The sequence below is a fragment of the Cynocephalus volans genome, chromosome 4 (genome assembly GCF_027409185.1).
Source record: "Cynocephalus volans isolate mCynVol1 chromosome 4, mCynVol1.pri, whole genome shotgun sequence".
Lineage (NCBI taxonomy): Eukaryota > Metazoa > Chordata > Mammalia > Dermoptera > Cynocephalidae > Cynocephalus > Cynocephalus volans.
Window position 1 is genome coordinate 80,265,013 of NC_084463.1, and position 16,863 is coordinate 80,281,875.

Below are 16,863 nucleotides of genomic sequence, written 5' to 3' on the forward strand. Positions count from 1 at the left end.
CAGCTCCCTCCTGACCTTTGACCACAGACGCAATCCTCGGAGTAAAGACTCTTTAGCCCCATGTTCTAACCAGTGGAGCTAATATGACTGTCAAGTAGACCTGAGGCAGAAAAAGAAACAGGCTGGGTGTTCATGGTTAAAACAACAACAGTTGATTTACTGGTGGGTCTAAAGCCTTTGCCCAGGTCTCTGAGATTGTAAAATGATAATTTCCGAAACTTTCAGATTTCATGGGGTAGTAACATTACAAAAACATTCTGAGAGGGAAACTGAGGTTGTCAACTTTCTATTTTGCCAAAAAAATGACCAAAACAAAGAACCCCAACACCCAGGCTATCACAAATATAATATTCATTGATATAAAAGTGGGATACATTTAGCTTTACATTGCTCTGATTGCTCTCATTTTGCCCCTGAGTGGTGTAAACCTGTGATGTTTGCAGATGGAGCAAGTTTATGAACATACATTGCTGACCTCAGCTCCTGGGAGCTGCAGCCAGGCCACAAACTCAATTTCAGTTTTGAGGTTTCCTCCTTCTGCAAACATTCTGAGGAACACAGACTTTACCGTTCTAGGCATCCCCCCTCTTACTTCACTGCATATATAACTTATCCCTTAAGAACAGCATAGCACAGCACAACGTGGCTCATCTCTGACATGCAGGGTAGTGTTTCCTCATTTATCCTGAGTGTGAGTCCTTGTCTCCTCCACAGCATCACACAGGGACCCAGCGGAGTAAATATTGTACAACCTATTCTTACCATATTCCTTGTCTTTTTTCGCCCATTCCTACAAAGCTAATGTCACATGCACAAGTCAGAAAAATCACAAGGCCTACATTATTCATTCATTCATTTGTTTGTTTATTCATTCAATAAACACTTACTGAGAGGCTACTATTCACCAAGCTCTGGGCTAGGTGGTGAAGATACAGTAGTGGGCAAACAAGCACAGACCTTTCTCGCAGGGAGGGAGAATATGAGAGAAACACATACATAAACATGTAATTACAAAACGCATTGAGAATAGTGGATAACGAGTGTCATGAGAGAGTATAATAGGTGAAGTGGTTAAGGAAAGCTTCCATGAGAAGATGACATTTAAGCTAAGGCCTGAAAGATTACATAGTGGACATTCATTGTTTTTGTCAACCCCAATCAACTTTCCCCATCTTCTGGCAATAACTCCCTGAATATTACCTTTGGGGGTTTTCCTTCAAGGTATCCTGTTCTCTTCTGGCTGAGAGCGGGCTTGTTACTAACCCAGGTCAAGCTGATTTTCTTCTAGGGCCTGGACTCTTGAGTGGAGTGATGCAAGGACAGAAAGTCAGGGGCTGAGCCTTGGCAAGGTGTCTGGTAGTTTGTCCTCTTCAGATTCCTGAGCTGTCCTGGTTCTTGATTTTTCTGAAAAGTGGCTGAAGAGACTGTGAGCTACCTATCTGCTCACCATATTTTTTGGTTTACAATATCCCCTGAATTTTTCTCCATTGCTTGCAACCACAGAACTCCAATGGGTTCTGGTAAATAGGATTTAGCAAAGTGAAGAGTTTGGGAAGAGCATGTTAGTAGAGGGAACAATGTGTGCAAAGGGCTTGAAGTGGAAAAGAGTTTGCTGCTTTGGGGAACAGATAGAAGGCCAGAAGGACAGATTGTGCTCGGTGAGGGGCAGAGCAGAACCAGCACCTCTGGAGGGGCAAGCTGCACCAGACCTCATGGGACCCCGAGGCCATATTAAGAGTTTGGGTTTTATCCTAACTGCGGAGGAAAGTTGTAGACATATTTTGAACATAGAAAGAATATTTTAAATAGCAATAAATGTCACAACGGAAAAATCGAACAGTCCAAGAAATAGTGTAAAGTGCTTTGAATGGGTTATCTCTGTTCTGCTCTGAGCCCAGCTCCAGGACCCTGGGAATTTGTAAGGCTCTTATAATTTCTCTTAGCCCCAGTTTCCTTATCTGTAAAATGAGGTGGCAGATTAGATGATCTCTAACTTCTCTTCCTTCTCTGATGTTTCATGATCTACAATGAAACCTTGTCAATAACCTTAACTGTCATTAAGGGGTTTACAGTAAACTCCCACTTGGGAGAAATAAACACACCCAACCTCTTATGATACCTGTTGTTGGTGTTCCAAGGAGTTATAATGTTTAAAGCTTTTGGTAGCTTACAAGCTGATTTTGCCAGCCCATTGTCATGTTGGCTGCAAAAGGATTTTAAACAGTACTAAGCTCAGTAACAAATTCAATGAAAAACTCTGAAAGAGGACATTTACATAAAATGTGATGCTCTGCTAAGCTTAGACATAGTGAATTCAACTGAATGCTTCATGACAGAAAACACTAGCAAAAGTACTGATTCTTGGGTGAATTTCAGCAAGATCTTGTAACTGCAGAAACACCTATGAGTGACGTGTGTCAGTTTTTTACTGCTGTATAACAAACCACTCCAACACTTAGTGATTTAAAACAACCACCATTTTATTTCTTAGGTTGACTGGGTTATTTTTGGCTGGCCTTGCCTGGGGCTTATGTTGCTGAATTCAGATGGCAGGTTGCATAGCACAAATGGCAAGCCATTCTTTCCTTGGGGTCTTTCATCTTCAAGGAGGTTGGACCAGATTTCTTCACTGCAGTCTCAGGGCAGCGTCCCAAGAGAGGAAGGGGCAAGGTACAAGTACTCATCCAATGTTCCTGCTTGTGTCATATTTACTCATGTCTCAGTGGCCAAAGCAAGTTACTGCGCCAAGTCCAGGGTTAATGTGGGAGGGGGCTATTCAAGGGCACCTGGGTTTACATGATTCATTAGAGGCTATTAGCGTAACAATGTGTGAACTTCCCCTCTTAGACTTGCATTGCAAAATATGCAACTCTAACTTATAAATTATGGCGCTTTCACAAAGACATAATATATACGTTATTACTAGTAGGAGCATTTGGAGTCACCTTATTAAGAAACTGAATCCTACATCAATGGCTCTGCTTGCCTCATAAAATTATTCATTAATTTTTAGCAGTGGCCTTGGGAAGTTATGTACGTAACATTTAGAGGAAAATGGCATTTATAATTATAATGAATTAAAGCAGTCCACACTGCAATACCACTGCCCCAATTTGGACCTTGAGGCTTGCCAATTTCATAGTTAGCCACATCTCATGTCCTCCCAATCCCTCTGCCCTAGTATGGAGTACATTTATGTACATGCCAGTCTCATCCACTAGAGCTCAGACTCTTGAGGGCAGGAAACTTACCTCACACATCTTTGTTTCCTTCACTCTTCCAGCACCTATGGCACTAAATAGATGCTCCTTAAATATTTGCTAAATATACTAATCAATAGTTGCCTTTTATTAAACACTTTGGTGTTCCAGGGATTTCCCTCACAGACTGGATCACTAATTCTCTCTCAATGTTACAAGGTGTTATTCTCCACAGTTTACAGTTGAGGAGACCGAGGTGCCAAAGTCTAACGTGGATGGGCTGGCATTCCAGCCCAGTCCCCTGATGCTGCTAAACTGCACTGCTTATGTTATGTGTGCAGCAGGAAGGAGACTTCTTGGAAGTGAAGCGATAGACCCAAGGTGTTTGAGAGAGAGGCAGGAAGAAAACAGGAAGAGGACTGGAGGGGCCCTCAAATTGTTCACTGCCTTTGACATCAATAAAATAAACACTTGTTAATTAAGCGATTGTCCTCAGAAACCCAGGTGGAGAACCTGCAGAAGAGCCAGTTCTACAGCTCTTAAAAAAACCAAGACCTGTTAATTCGTGGGAATGGAGGGGAAGAGGGATAGGAGGAGCGAGGCAGGGGACAGTTTCACACATACAAGGATTTTAAGTTTGTCCTCAGCAAGAAGAAAACCATTGTTTTACATTTTGCGTATAGCCTTTTTAAAAAAAATCGACCACTAGATCAGTAATAATACTAACAATAACTACCATTACCTATTACCATACACATCAGGGGTCTGTGCAAAGTGCTTTACAGTGCAAGATCTCAATCCTCACAACAACCCTATGAAGTAGGTTTTATTATTCTTAATTTATAGATGAGTTAACTGTGGCCCAGGGAGTTTAGCTTTCCTGAGATTGCCCAGCTTTCAAGCGGTAGACCTAAAACCTAAATGTACTTGACTTAAAAGCCCTGAATAACATTTTGCTGTGTGCCGTGTGCAGCTCCGGTGCTGGTCAAGGTGAGGATCTGTGAGTCGCATTTATTTAAGCTGAGCTCCGCACGTGGATGCACGTGTAACTTACAAAAAACAAATCCAGGTCAGACAGAATCTCTGTCCACTTGAGGGTTAAAAGCCTACTTGGGTAGAGAGCGGTAGAAATCGCTACTCAGTGCACTCACTCATTCGCTCCCTCCACAAGTACTTATTGCGCACTTCGGTATTCTAGGCAGGGCGCTAAGCTGGTCCTAGGAGAGAGAACGGTGAACACGACAGCCATGGTGTCTGCCACCCTAACCAACTTTCCTTCCCGATTTTACTATCTCGTGGGGGAGGCATTCAAAGAAGCAGGAAATATATCAACAGGGGGGTGACTTATGCACCGGCTGCGCGGGAGAGTACCGAGCCGGTCGGGGTGGTCAGGGGAGGCTCCCATGAGGCAGAGGCGGGTAAGGCGGGTGCGCGGGCCAGGCCTCCGGGCCCTGCGGAACCCGCTCGGCAGCGGCGTGGGGGCCGGGCCGGGGGCGGGGCTGGCGCGGCGGAGGGGAGAAGGGGAAGTGGTGGCCTGGCCCCGGTGGGGGCGGCCGGCGCGTTAGGGTTAGGGCGGGAGGATTCGGCTTCCCGGCGGCAGAGGGCGCCTGGCGCTGCGGTCTGGTGCCGGAGCCGCCCGCGCGGGCGCCGAGAGGAGAGGCGAGGTGGGGTGCGCGAGCGGCGGCGGCCACTGCCACGTATTCCCGGCAGTGGCGGCGGCGCGAGAGGAGGTGAGCGGCGCCGGCGCCCGCGGGCAGGTGGGCAGGGAGCGGCGCGGACGCGGCGGCGGAGCAGGCGGGGTGGGCGCGGGGCACCGGGCACCGGGCGGGGGCGCGGCGCCGGGACAGCGCGGTTCCCGCCACGCCGCTCCGCCTCCGCGTCGGGCTGCCGAGCGAGGCCCGGGCGCGCAGCGGGTCCCGCGCGCAACTCGCGCTGGCGGGGCGGGAGGGGGCCGAGGGGCTGCGAGCTCGCTAGCCTGTCGCGGCGGCGGACGGGGATCTCCGCTGCTGTGGGGCCGAGGCCGGGAAAAGTTGGGGCGGACCGAGAAACCGCGTGGGCCGGGCGGGAAGTGCGGGTGCGGGGCGGAGGACGCGGGGCAAGGGGGCCCGGGCCGAGAGGGCCCCCTTTGGGAAGACGGGAGACGCGGATTCTCTGCGGGCGAGGAGAAAGGGGTGAGCACAGTCTGGGGGGAATGGACAAGTTTCCTGCGCGGGGAGGCCCCAGAGCGAGGCGAGCCCTGTGGGTCGGGGACCTGAGGCGAGGCGGCAGTGGGGTAGAGCGATGGGGACTGGGCTTTACCTCCTTCCCGCCTCTGTCCCAGGCAGACGCTGAGAGAGGAGCCCGGGCTTAGGCTCAGAGTTGCAGGCGCCTGTGGCATCTGCAGAGCCGATGAGTTCCTGTAAGGGGTGGGTGGGGGAGGGAGCTGAGCGTTGCTTCCTCTGCAGCCCGGGTCACGTACAGCTTCTCCCCATCTGTCAGGTTCCCCTGTCAGACGGCAGTGCTTTTGCTCTGGGGAAGTTGAGGAGGGTCAGCTGAGTGGATGAGACATCTAGGGCTGTTCCAAGGTGAATAGGATTGGGAGATGAAAAAACAACTCGAATCTCCCCACCCACCCACTCTAGTCCCTCTCCCTTACTCTTTAAGAAAGAGATTCCCTGGGGTGGGCTAGCAGGTCCCCAAAGCCCAGCAGCACATCTGCTCACAGCTTCGTGGGTAGAAGGGGTAGAAGACATGGCCTTCTTTTCTCTGGCAGAGGTTGGTTATTTTAGAAACAAGAGACTCTGGAGATGCTGAATGTTTTATTAGAACAACTTGTGTGATGCCCCTTGACCATGGAGATGACTCATGTTGGCTTTTTTTGTTTTTTTTTAATTCCAAATGAACTATATTCAAGAAACCAGTATGCCAGGTCATTTGCAACAGTGATACAGCTGGGGACCTATACTAGGCTTCTTGAGTCCTTGTTCTAGTCCTAGATGTTAGCAAGGAGTATGGCCTTGGGTGAGTCACTTGCACTCGCAAGACCTCAATTTTCCTGTCTTGTGAAATGGGGTATAAAGAGAGCTAGATAACCTATTGGAGACACGTTTCTGATGAAGACTGAAATCTGTTTCCATGTGAAACTAGATCAGCCACACAAAATAAACCTCAGCCTGTTCATATAAAGAAATCAGGGTTGTTTTAATAGAAAACAGATGAGAAGCAAGAAAGTGCAAAAAAACAAAACAAAGCCAAAAAAAAAAAAAAACCCTAGTAATAATTAGTACTAGATTTACAATACGAATACTGTTTTTATGTAGGCAGTTAGTGTACTTGGCTCTCCAGCCATCTTTACTATAAAGTTGCTAACTGTGCTTAGAAAATATTATATATATCTCACCTGTGGACCTGAATTTTTTCCTTTTTTTTTTTTAATCCTTCAAGCCTGGAGTGTATGCTCAGTTGGATTGGTCTTGCTGGGGCCTTACCTGAAGAACATCCTCAGGATCTCTCATTGCCTTAGTATTATAGGCTTCCTTCTGTCTGACTGATGCTGGGATCCTTGTACAACCACACTTCTAACATCTTTTCTGTTCTGGCTTGTGACCTGGTGAGCTGATTCCTATTGCATCTGGCATTTCCAAATTTCCCAGGTTTCTTTTCAAGTGAATGTATAAACAAATAGGCATTAAATGCGGCACATTAAAAATAGCTGGAGGCGATAATGTGTGTCCTCTCCACCTCATCCCAATTCTCTAGGCCCCCTGGGCAGCCTCTCACAAGAACTTCCAGATCATAAGCTGGCCTTCAAGTTTGGGATGCTGAGGGCCATTACAGAGTTGAAATGACATGGCGGGGGTGAAACGGCACCTTAATGATCAAGCCATGGTGCTGCAAGGAAAGAAGGAATTTTTTTTTTTTTTGTATTTTATCATAACTGAATGCTCCTGTCCTATTCTCTTCTGTTAGCAACTTTCAAAATCCATATTGGATTTGACCACATCATTTTCAGTAATCCTTTTTTGTCAGCTTCTCGGAAGCTGCTGTTAGTGGTTACCTGTGTTTGAGGTAGTGGTAAAATGATATCTTCAACAAGTAAAGCCTTGAGTCATTAGGTAGAACTTTAAATTATCTATTGTGTGTATAAATCTTACTTTAAATGAAGGCTAGTAATAAAAACCGTGAGGCTAATAATAGTTACCATTTGAGCCCCGGCCCTTTATCAGGTACTGTGAGGTAGGAGAGAGCATCGTTTTGCAGGTGAGAAAACAAAGCTGAGGGCACAGCTCTGTGAGTGTCACAGCTGGCTTGCACAAATTCTTGATGTTCTTTGAATCCAAACAACCTTTTGTAACAATGGAAAAGGAATTCTCAGCTCTCCTACAGGATTGTGATAATTAAAGGAGATAATGTATGTGAAAAGCAACATGTGAACTGAAAGTGCTATCCAACCTAGGACATTTTAACGTAAGCACTGTGGACACTGGGAGCAGCGTGGTAAAGTAGTAAGTTCAGAAGTCTGGCAGCCTGGATGTAAAAACTGAGTCCTTCGCCTGACCTCTCTGAGCCTGGTTTCCGCATATGTAAAATCGGAATGATATTATTTACCTTATATTAAATGAAATGTTTGATTGAACTGCAATGGGGGCTCAGTAAACGGCCACTCCTTTCTCTCCCTTGCCCACAGGCACTTGGGATAATGGGACTGATTAAGTCTTCCAGTAGAAATAGTCCTCGGGGAACAGGCTTTTAAAGTACTTTTTGTACTTATGAATAATTCTTCCAACACTTGCCTCCTCACCCCAACCTCCAACACATACAGAGAACATTCTGGGGCCTGTGTTCGGCTTATCTAAAAGGAGGGAATTGAAAAAAACAGAATAAAGAAAGAACATGTCTTTGATAGAGTTGAAGTAGATGTAGCTAGTTTCCCTTTGTCCATTTTGTGGCCTTCTGTCCTTTATTCATGTTGGACAGGGAAGACACTGAATTGGTGGGGCGGGTTTCCTAGCTGGAGAGAGGCACTGGAAGAGCCGTAGCGTAAGGGGGGGCAGTGGGAAGGAGAGAGAGGAATTGAATCCGCCATAGCATAAGGGGGGGCAGTGGGAAGGAGAGAGAGGAATTGAATCCGCTGATAGTAAAAGCTGGGAAGTTTAAGGCCAGCCCCGTGGCTCACTCGGGAGAGTGCAGCGCTCATAGTGCTGAGGCCGTGGGTTCGGATCCTATATAGGGATGGCCGGTGCGCTCACTGGCTGAGCGTGGTGCGGGCAACACCAAGCCAAGGGTTGCAATCCCCTTACCGGTCCAAAAAAAAAAAAAAAAAAGCTGGAAAGTTTGTAGTGGGGAAATCTCTGTTAGATGTAGGATTTGGCTAAAGAGGCCAATTTCCATTAAGTCCTATAAGACTCTCTTGTGGGACTTTGAAGTTTTTGTGCTCCAGGCAGATTTTGAGTGGTTGTGGTGGCGTCATAAATGAGTTTCCATAGCAAGTTGTATGCTGAAAAGGAAGTTAATTTCCAAGAGGGTGTTTGTTGTGACTGATGCCAGAATTTAGAATTTTATTGAGTCAGTCAGTCTATAAAAGTATTTCTTAGTTCTCTGAATATATTAATTAAGAAATAGTTTTAAAGAATGGATGTGTCTCCTTTGTGAGCTTTTGAAATGTCATCTTCCTAAATCTTTGGAACAAATGAAGTCCAAAATATCATAAGAGATTTATATTTTAAAAGCATTTCCTCCCAAAAGTGATGTTTTCCTTCCCATCCAGTTCCATCCCTTCTCTCACGTTATTTTGATAATGAGTTGGTTTTGGTTTCTTTCATGTTTTGATGGCCTGCTTTTTACATTTATGGCCCTTAATGTTTAGATCTCACATGTGCCTTCTTTTCTCTTGAGTTAATTCTTATCCATTCCTTATGAAGAGGCTGGGGACAGCTAGAGTCATGATTCCTCTTGGAGAGCTGAGCTCTTTACGACTTGGATTTAATCCTTACGGTAGCTCTGGGAGGTTGGTCATGCTATACCCAATGCACAGATGTGGCAATGGGTACAGAAGCACATGCACATTCACAAATCCTGCAAGTTGTTAATTTGAGACTTGGCCCTCATCTGTGGGACTTCAAAGCGCTTGCTTCCAGCGATGCTAGGGAGGTAGGTAGGGGCTTTGCATGCTCTGCTGAGGATTGGGACTCTGTCCTGGAGGTTGGGGGCTTCATTAAGGGAGAGAGGGTCAGGTCTGTATTCTGGAAAGATAGCTTGTTGGGCTGTGTGGAGTATGCAGTGGAGCAATTAGAAATGAGTAGAAAAGAGTAACTGATTAGTTTGAGAGATGACGACATGAATAAGACATTATTAAGACAGTGGCAGTGGTGATGAGAAAAGGGTGTCAGAATCGATGGAGCTTAGTCCCTTTGGATATTGGAGTTGAGGGGGGAGGAATTAAATTTGACCATGGTCTTTCCTCTGCTCATCACTTCCTATTGCAGTTCTGATCCCCAGGGCTGGGTATTGGAGATAGGAACTCTTTGTAGACTGGAAACAACCTTCTACAGAACCAGTGTCTCCTTTGGTCTCTCTGCTGACAGCCAGAGAAAGGTCTCTGAGAAAGGTCTCTGAAAGTGCCTTCCCTTCTCTGTGCCCACCCTGGCCTTATCATTGCTGCCTTTCCAGGAGTATCTCAGAGGATGGAAGTCAGGTGCCTCAGACTCCATTCAGAAAAACACTGGTTTGAGCATTCAAATTTCAAGTGAAAAGTGCCGAAAGGAAGAAGCTACCAATGAAAGAGCCTCCCTGGGGTATATTATGCACTCCACTATTCTCTGCTGGCCCAGGGGACCCACTAGGGGTTTGGTCCTTGTCTTAGGCAGGGTTGACTTGTGGTCACCAAACATGCAGGGGCCAGCAAGGAAGTGGGAATGACTGAACATATGGTCAGCCTGGAGAGGAGTCGCGGCCACCACCCTCCTCTAAAGGGTGCAGTCTCTGGGCAGCCAGTCCAGCTCAGGTGAGCTATAGTCAGAGCACAGGGGTGGTTGGCTAGTGTCTGCATGTCCTTGTGGGAGGACACACTGTTGCCAGGTTGGGAATATACTGGTCTTGTGCCCTCTCCCCCCTCCTCAGTGCCAAATGCGGTAATTTACTTGCTTTTGAGCTTCCGTCTTTCCAGATTGCCTAATACTCCTGCCCTTTAGGTCGTTTGTTCTTGCCCTGGTCAGGCCGGAGATCAGTTGGTCAGGTTCTGGCTTTATTTAGGGTGCATTCTCGGTGCGAGGAGGCAGCCAGGTTACTTTTGCTGGACCCAACCGCTTCCTAGCATCATCAGTCACAGATGTCTCTGCCGGTGAGTCACTCTGCGGAAGACTCAGCTCACCCACCTTCTGCTGGATGTTTACTCCTTTCCCTCAAAGAGCTGACCTCTTTCCCTAGTTCTAAGGGAACCTCTCAGTAGCCCCCTAACCATGGACTGTGAAAGCATCCAGGGAGCTTGTCTTGTGTGGTGAGAGTCTTTTCCAGATAGGGCACATGTTTTAATGGGAAAAGAGCATTTTTGCCTGTGGATATTAGCTGTCCTGCCTGCCTCTTGAACATATGTCTTAAGCAATGCTTTTTTGTTGTTTTTCTTTTTGCATTCTGTTTAGGGGTGTGTGTATGTGTGTGTTTGCATGTGTGTGAGTGTGTGCGTTTTAATTATTACTGGGAAGCAAAAAAGATATTTATCAAATGTTTAAATCTACAGCAGTGCGACTGCTCTGGCAAGCAGAAGAATAAATATATATTTAGCCAGGATACCATTGATTTATCTCTCTTTTTTTTCCACATTGTTGCTGTTTTGTTGGCAGAACCATCTGATTTGTGTACTGGTTCAGTTTGGATTTCAGTAGTGAGTGTGAAAAGATCCTGGGCTGTTTGCCGAAGTGGAGGGATGTGAATGAGTGGCCTTCGGGACTGCCAGTCTTGGCTCTCCCTGCAATCCCGGGAGCCTGGCACATGGTGCTTTTGTTGGGAAGGTGGAGTTTGGCTAGGCTGTTTCTTTGCCTGGGAGCAGCTCTGTTGGTGACAGTGAAGGCCTCCCCTCTGCTGTGGGAAAGGGAATTCTCTCTTAATCCTGGTTTTGGCTTTTTTTCTCATCCTGTGGGGGTAAGAGGGAGGAAGGCCCAGTACTAGTGAGTTTTGAAGATGGGAAAATTCAGGGTAGGACAGGTTTGCAGCTTTCTCAGAGCCTTTTCCTCAAATCCTATGTTTCTCATCTTCCCTGTTGATCCCAGTCCAGTCTGTTATCAGAGGCTTAGAAATGGGCTTGAACTTTCTCATTCAGTCTTAGGAAGACCTTGGAGTGCAGCACAGAAACATGCTTAGACTGATGTGGCAAGTTCATGTCAGTGTCAACCCTGTGGTGGTGGCGTTTTTTAATCAGTTCAATTGCTTTTTTCTTAAGTTAAATAGGTAATATGTGAATATATTCTGCTACTGCACCCCACCCTCCCAGTCAGATAGTGTAGAAGTTCACAGCAGATGTGTCAGGTCCCCCCAGCACCTGTCCCCCAGGAACTTCGTCCCTGCCTGGTCCTCAGAGGTGACCAGTTTTAGCAGTTGGATGCATGTCCTGCAATTGTCAGCCTGTATAGACACAAATACATATAGTTTTCTTTTATCAACATACATCTGATTGTATCACATATATAGGTCTACTACTTACTTTTTGCACATATTTTGTACATCTTTTCATGCATGTAGCTCTTTTCTGTTCTTCTAATTTGCCTTTTCTTTGTGTACAAAATATTTTATAGTATAGATATAACATAATTTATGAATCAGTCTCCTATTGATTGGGACTCATTAGTTTTGCTGTTATATCTTCATATATGCATATTGCTATTCACATACGCACGTGAGTGGAATTAACGTCAGAGGTTATATTGATTTAAAATGCCATAGCAGTACCCATGCTGGGCTCTCCAGTGCTGTTACCAACAGTGTATGAAGTTCCTGTTTCCCCATGGGCTGCCACTCTACTGGGTGAAAGAAATGGATCGTGTTTATTAAGCATTTCATTGATTGCTCATTGTTTAACCTTTGGATCTTAGTACTGAGATCTGAGACATTCAGAGTGGGGGGTCCATATTAACCGTGGAGGACGAGGACCTTGGTTCTGCTCAGGGTGGTGTGAGCGTTGTGGCACCAGGGGTGGCAGCAGGCACCTGGAAGCAGGTACTCCTGGTGTTACACCTCCTTGTTTTTCCCAGAGGCTAGGGCTGGTAGCAGAGGACCTTAATTTTGGTGTATCCTGCCCGAGTGTTTCTCTGAACCTGTCCCCTAAGGAACCAAGTATGTGTAAGTATTGGTTGAGACCAATTTGTTCTGCATGAGGCAGGGATTTGAGACTGAGGGGCTGACCTGGGAAAACATTTGGAGATTCTGTGCCAGAACATCAGATGCTGTTGCTTCTGGAAAAACCTCTGGGAATGGGCTGAAGTGAGATTCTGTGCAGCAGGTATTTCCTTCCAGCTGTATGTAATCGTTCCCCCGCTCTCCTGGCCTGTGGGAATACTGTGACAGTCTGTCCCTTAGCAGGGTGCTTTGGGGAGAAGCAGTCGTTTCTTAAGTGTTTGAGGGGCCTAACCAGTGGTAGGCATTAGAGGCCTCTGTGAATAGGCTCATCCAAGCCGTCCCTGCAGGCTGAGCTGCCCAGTGGACACAGTGGGGTTTGGGAAGCCCTGGCTTGCTCGAGATCAGTTTCCTTTACCTGCTGCTCAGAGGGGGCCAGAGAGGAGGAGTGGTAGGTGGGGCAGCCTGGGGTGGTGAAGAGACTCAAGAGGGGGCCACTGTGGAACCCAACTCCCACTTAGCCCCTTATGGCTGTGGGACTTGAGCAAAGTTATTTTACCCTTCTGGGCCTTAGTTTCCACCCTGGAAACCAGGAATAATGTTAGTACCTACTTCACAGAGTTGTGGTGAAGATTGAAAGAGTGATGTTTGTAAAGCTCTCAGCATATTACCTAATAAGTACTCAGTAATTTGAAGTAACTACTCCTATTTGTATTCCTCTTTTTGGAATGAATGAATACATATTACATTCACTACTGAAGAAATGGAGGTAATCTGGTAACATTAAAGAGAGGACGAGAGATTAGCAGCTGCCAAGAGGCAGACGAAGGTTGGGTTATGGGAATAAAGAAGGGGCAAAGGTGGGTGGGTTGGCAGGAGCCTTCGGTGGGGCAGAGAGTGAGTTGGGTGCTCTTTTCCATATCACTCCTGCTGTGAACCACCTCCTCTGTTCATAACAAAGCCCCAAACGTGAGGGCCTCTTCTCTTTTTTCTAAATACATTGAGGGGTTCTAAATACACTGTGGGGGTTCCCTAGTATAGCCTCTTACATTTGTTTGGAGGCCCTGAAAGGTGACATGCCTGCCCCACGCCACACAGCTGGCTAGGACAGTGTGGAAATGGGCCCAGGTGTTTGTGCTCTGGGCAGTGGAGACTTCTTTCCCCTTTTCTCCACAGTGCCATGCATTGTCCACTGCCACATGCGGGAAAAGGGAACTACCTGGTGTTAGGTGCTGTACAAAGGTCTGCTGTTTACTTCTGAGGCCTGTGTGCTATGAGGTCACTGAAGTTAGGAAATGGAAAGTAATGATTGTCCAAGCTGAGACAGGGCTGGGATTCAGACTCTGGCCTGCCTGGCTCCAAAGCTCAGGTTCTCAGGCTCCTATCAGTGCCAACCCTGGTTGATGTCTGTGCCGGTGTCATTCCTCTGACCATCTGTAATTGCAGCCCTGTGTGGGTGTGTGCATGTTCGTGTACGATGGCAAGTTCGTTTGAAACCCCTCATTAGTTTGCTAATGGTTTATGTGGATCACAAGTTGAGGTCTGCAGGTTGAATGTGAAGAAGGCCAATCCCAAGACCTGCAGAGCAACCCAGGGTGAGGGAAAAGGAAACCTTGCTCTTGGCAGTCAAGCTTGATGGGTGAACTTGTTGTCTGCAGGCCTGGGAGGGGCAGAGCCACCCAGTGAGGACACAGGCAGGGCCTGGGCAGATGCGTGGCCTGTGGAGTCCCAGATACAAACTATACAAGTATGATGAGTAGTGGTCTGTGGTATGAAAGAGTTCAAAGCAGTGTGTGGTAAGTGCCACAGGTACTGCCCTCAGTGTAAGTCAGCAGGATGGACACGTCACCCTGGCTACATTTGTGAAGCTCTGAGAAGCTTCTCAAAGCAACACAAATTAAAACAAGCCTTGCCTACCCCTAGAAGAACAGGTAGACTTGGCTTCTAATCCACCCTTTGCTTGACAGATACACTGAGACCCACGGGGTGAGGTCTCTTGTTCAAGGTCATGGCCCTCACTGAGGGGAGGGCTGAGACTGGATTGTGCTCCTTTGTCCCACCACACCATGTGTATGGTTAGTGATTACTGTGTGTAGCAGCTCTCCTGGGGACCGGCATGGCACTCAGCACCTGGCAGGAGCTCAGTATTATTTATCAAATGAACGAACAACGTCCTGATTCAGTTCTCGTCCTGGCTCTGCTGTTTCTGAGTGGAGTTAGAACATTAGCCTCTCACTTTTGCCCTCGGTAGGAAGAGTATAGCACCCTGCCTCCCTTCTAAGCTTATCTTCATTCACTGAGAATTCACTCAGTAAATACTTATCAAGTGTCTAATGGGTGCCAGACACTGTTCCAGGTGTTGGAGATATTGTACTGTACAAAAGAAACCACAGTCGTGTTTGCTTGGGGCTTATTTTCTAGTGATAGGGACAGACAATAGATGACTACTGTATGTGATTTGTGTGTTAGCCTCCTAGGGCCACTAACAAAATACCACAAAGTGCATGGCTTAAGCAATAGAAATTTATTCTCCCAGTTCTGGAGGCTGTGAGGGGAATCTGTTCCAAGCCTCTCTCCTAGCTTCTGGTGGTTGCTGGCAATCCTTGGTGTTCTTGGCTTGTGTCAGCAAAGCTTCAGTCTCTGCTGTCACGTGGCATTACCTTGTGGCTGTGCCTCCTCTGTTTTCTTATAAGTACACCAGTTATTGGATTAGGACCACCCTATTCCAGTATAACCTCTTCTTTTTTTTTTTTTTTTAAATTGGGTTAAACATCACATAACATAAAATTTGCCATCTTAACCATTTTTAGGTGTACATTAGTGTTACCTATATGCACATTGTTGTGTAACAGTATGTCATTGTATTAACATTCTTCAGAGAAACAGAACCAATAGGAGTGTGTGTATGTATGCGTGCAGGTAAATAAAGAGATTTATTAAAAGGTATTGGCTTCCATGATGAGGGAAGCCGAGAAGTCCCAAGATCTGCAGTCAGCAAGCTGGAGATTCAGGAGAGCTGATGGTATAAGTTCCAGCCCCAAAGCTGGCAGGCTTGAAACGGAAGAAGAGGAGATTTTTCAGTTCCAGCCTGAGGGCAGGAAAAGACCAGTGTCCCAGCTCAAGCAGTCAGGCAGGAGTCTGTTACTCAGACTATTTATTCTATTTAGGCCTTCATTTGATTGGATGAGGCCCACCCACACTGGGGAGGGCAATCTGCTTTATTCAGTCTACCAATTTGAACATTAATCTCATCCAGACACACCCAGAATAAAGTTAGACCAAATATCTGGGTACCCTAGTTATGTGGTACCCATATCCGGTGGCCTAGTCAAGTTGACACAGAGAATTAACCATCACACTCTTCTCAACTAATTACATCTGCAAATACCCTATTTCCAAATAAGGTCACCTTCTGAGATTCCAGGTGGACATGAGTTTTCTGGGATACTTTAACCCAGACAGTATGTGAGATGGTAATGATTGCTGAAATGCAGGGAGAGTGCCAGGGCACAGGGGGAGGTGAGGTGCTGGAAGTGGCCAAGGAAGGAAGGCCTTGCTGAGAAGGCAGTGTTTGAGCTTTGGTTTGGACGAGGGGAGGGAGGAGGAAGTGTTCCGGGAGAGGGGTTGATGTGTGGAGAAGGAACATTCTGGACAGAGGGGACAGCAGATGCAGAGTCCCCGAGGTGGGCGTGTGCATTGCCGGGGTGGTGTAGGCACAGTGCAGTTCACATCCAGTGTGTGGGGGTGGGGAGGGGATCGAGGATCAAGGAGGTCCTTGCCCATCTTTGTGAGGACACTGGCCTTTTGCTGCAGTGAGGTGGGAGCTACTGTTATGACTGTGGGCACAAATGAAAGCAGAGTAGCATGGACCGACTTTCTGAGGATTTTTCTAAGTTCAGATGGCCATTGCTGAACTGTGTGTGCTCGTCTAGATATTTTGCAGCAACTGTTTCCAGGCAGGTTAAAAAAAAAAGTGCCCTATTGACCCTTGATACACCACCCTTCCCCATCTGTTCTCTCTGCTTCTAGATGCCCTTTCACCCACCCACCTCCCCACATGCGAGCCACACACATGAAGAAAAGAGAGTAGACAGACAAGGCTGGGGTGACTGGGGCCACCGCACTGTGAGCTGCAGAGTCCCACACCGCGCAGTGCAGGCTGCCGGGCCCTTTCCCCTCAGCCCTGGATGCCTGGCAAATGCTGCACCTACAGTTCAGGAAGGCATCGCTCTGGGGAGATTTAGAAAATGCTGAGGTCAGTGTGCAAGTCAGTGTGTTTAGCTTCCAGCATCCTTCTGTGGGTAGAGTTGCTATGCCGTGAAAAGAGTCGCATCAGCTCCCCTGGTCAGCGGGCCGCCTC

The 16,863-nt window shown here is 47.1% G+C and overlaps 1 protein-coding gene across 2 annotated transcripts in view; it reads left to right on the top strand.

Annotated features, from left to right (window-relative positions):
- The first annotated feature begins 4,836 nt into the window (after positions 1-4,836).
- The window catches only part of SMCO4 (single-pass membrane protein with coiled-coil domains 4), a 64,101-nt gene continuing 52,074 nt past the window's right edge, over positions 4,837-16,863 (top strand). For both annotated transcript variants that reach the window (XM_063095727.1, XM_063095726.1), the window contains exon 1: positions 4,837-4,930. The gene's annotated coding sequence lies outside the window, so the exon portion shown is untranslated. The remainder of the gene's footprint in view (positions 4,931-16,863) is intronic.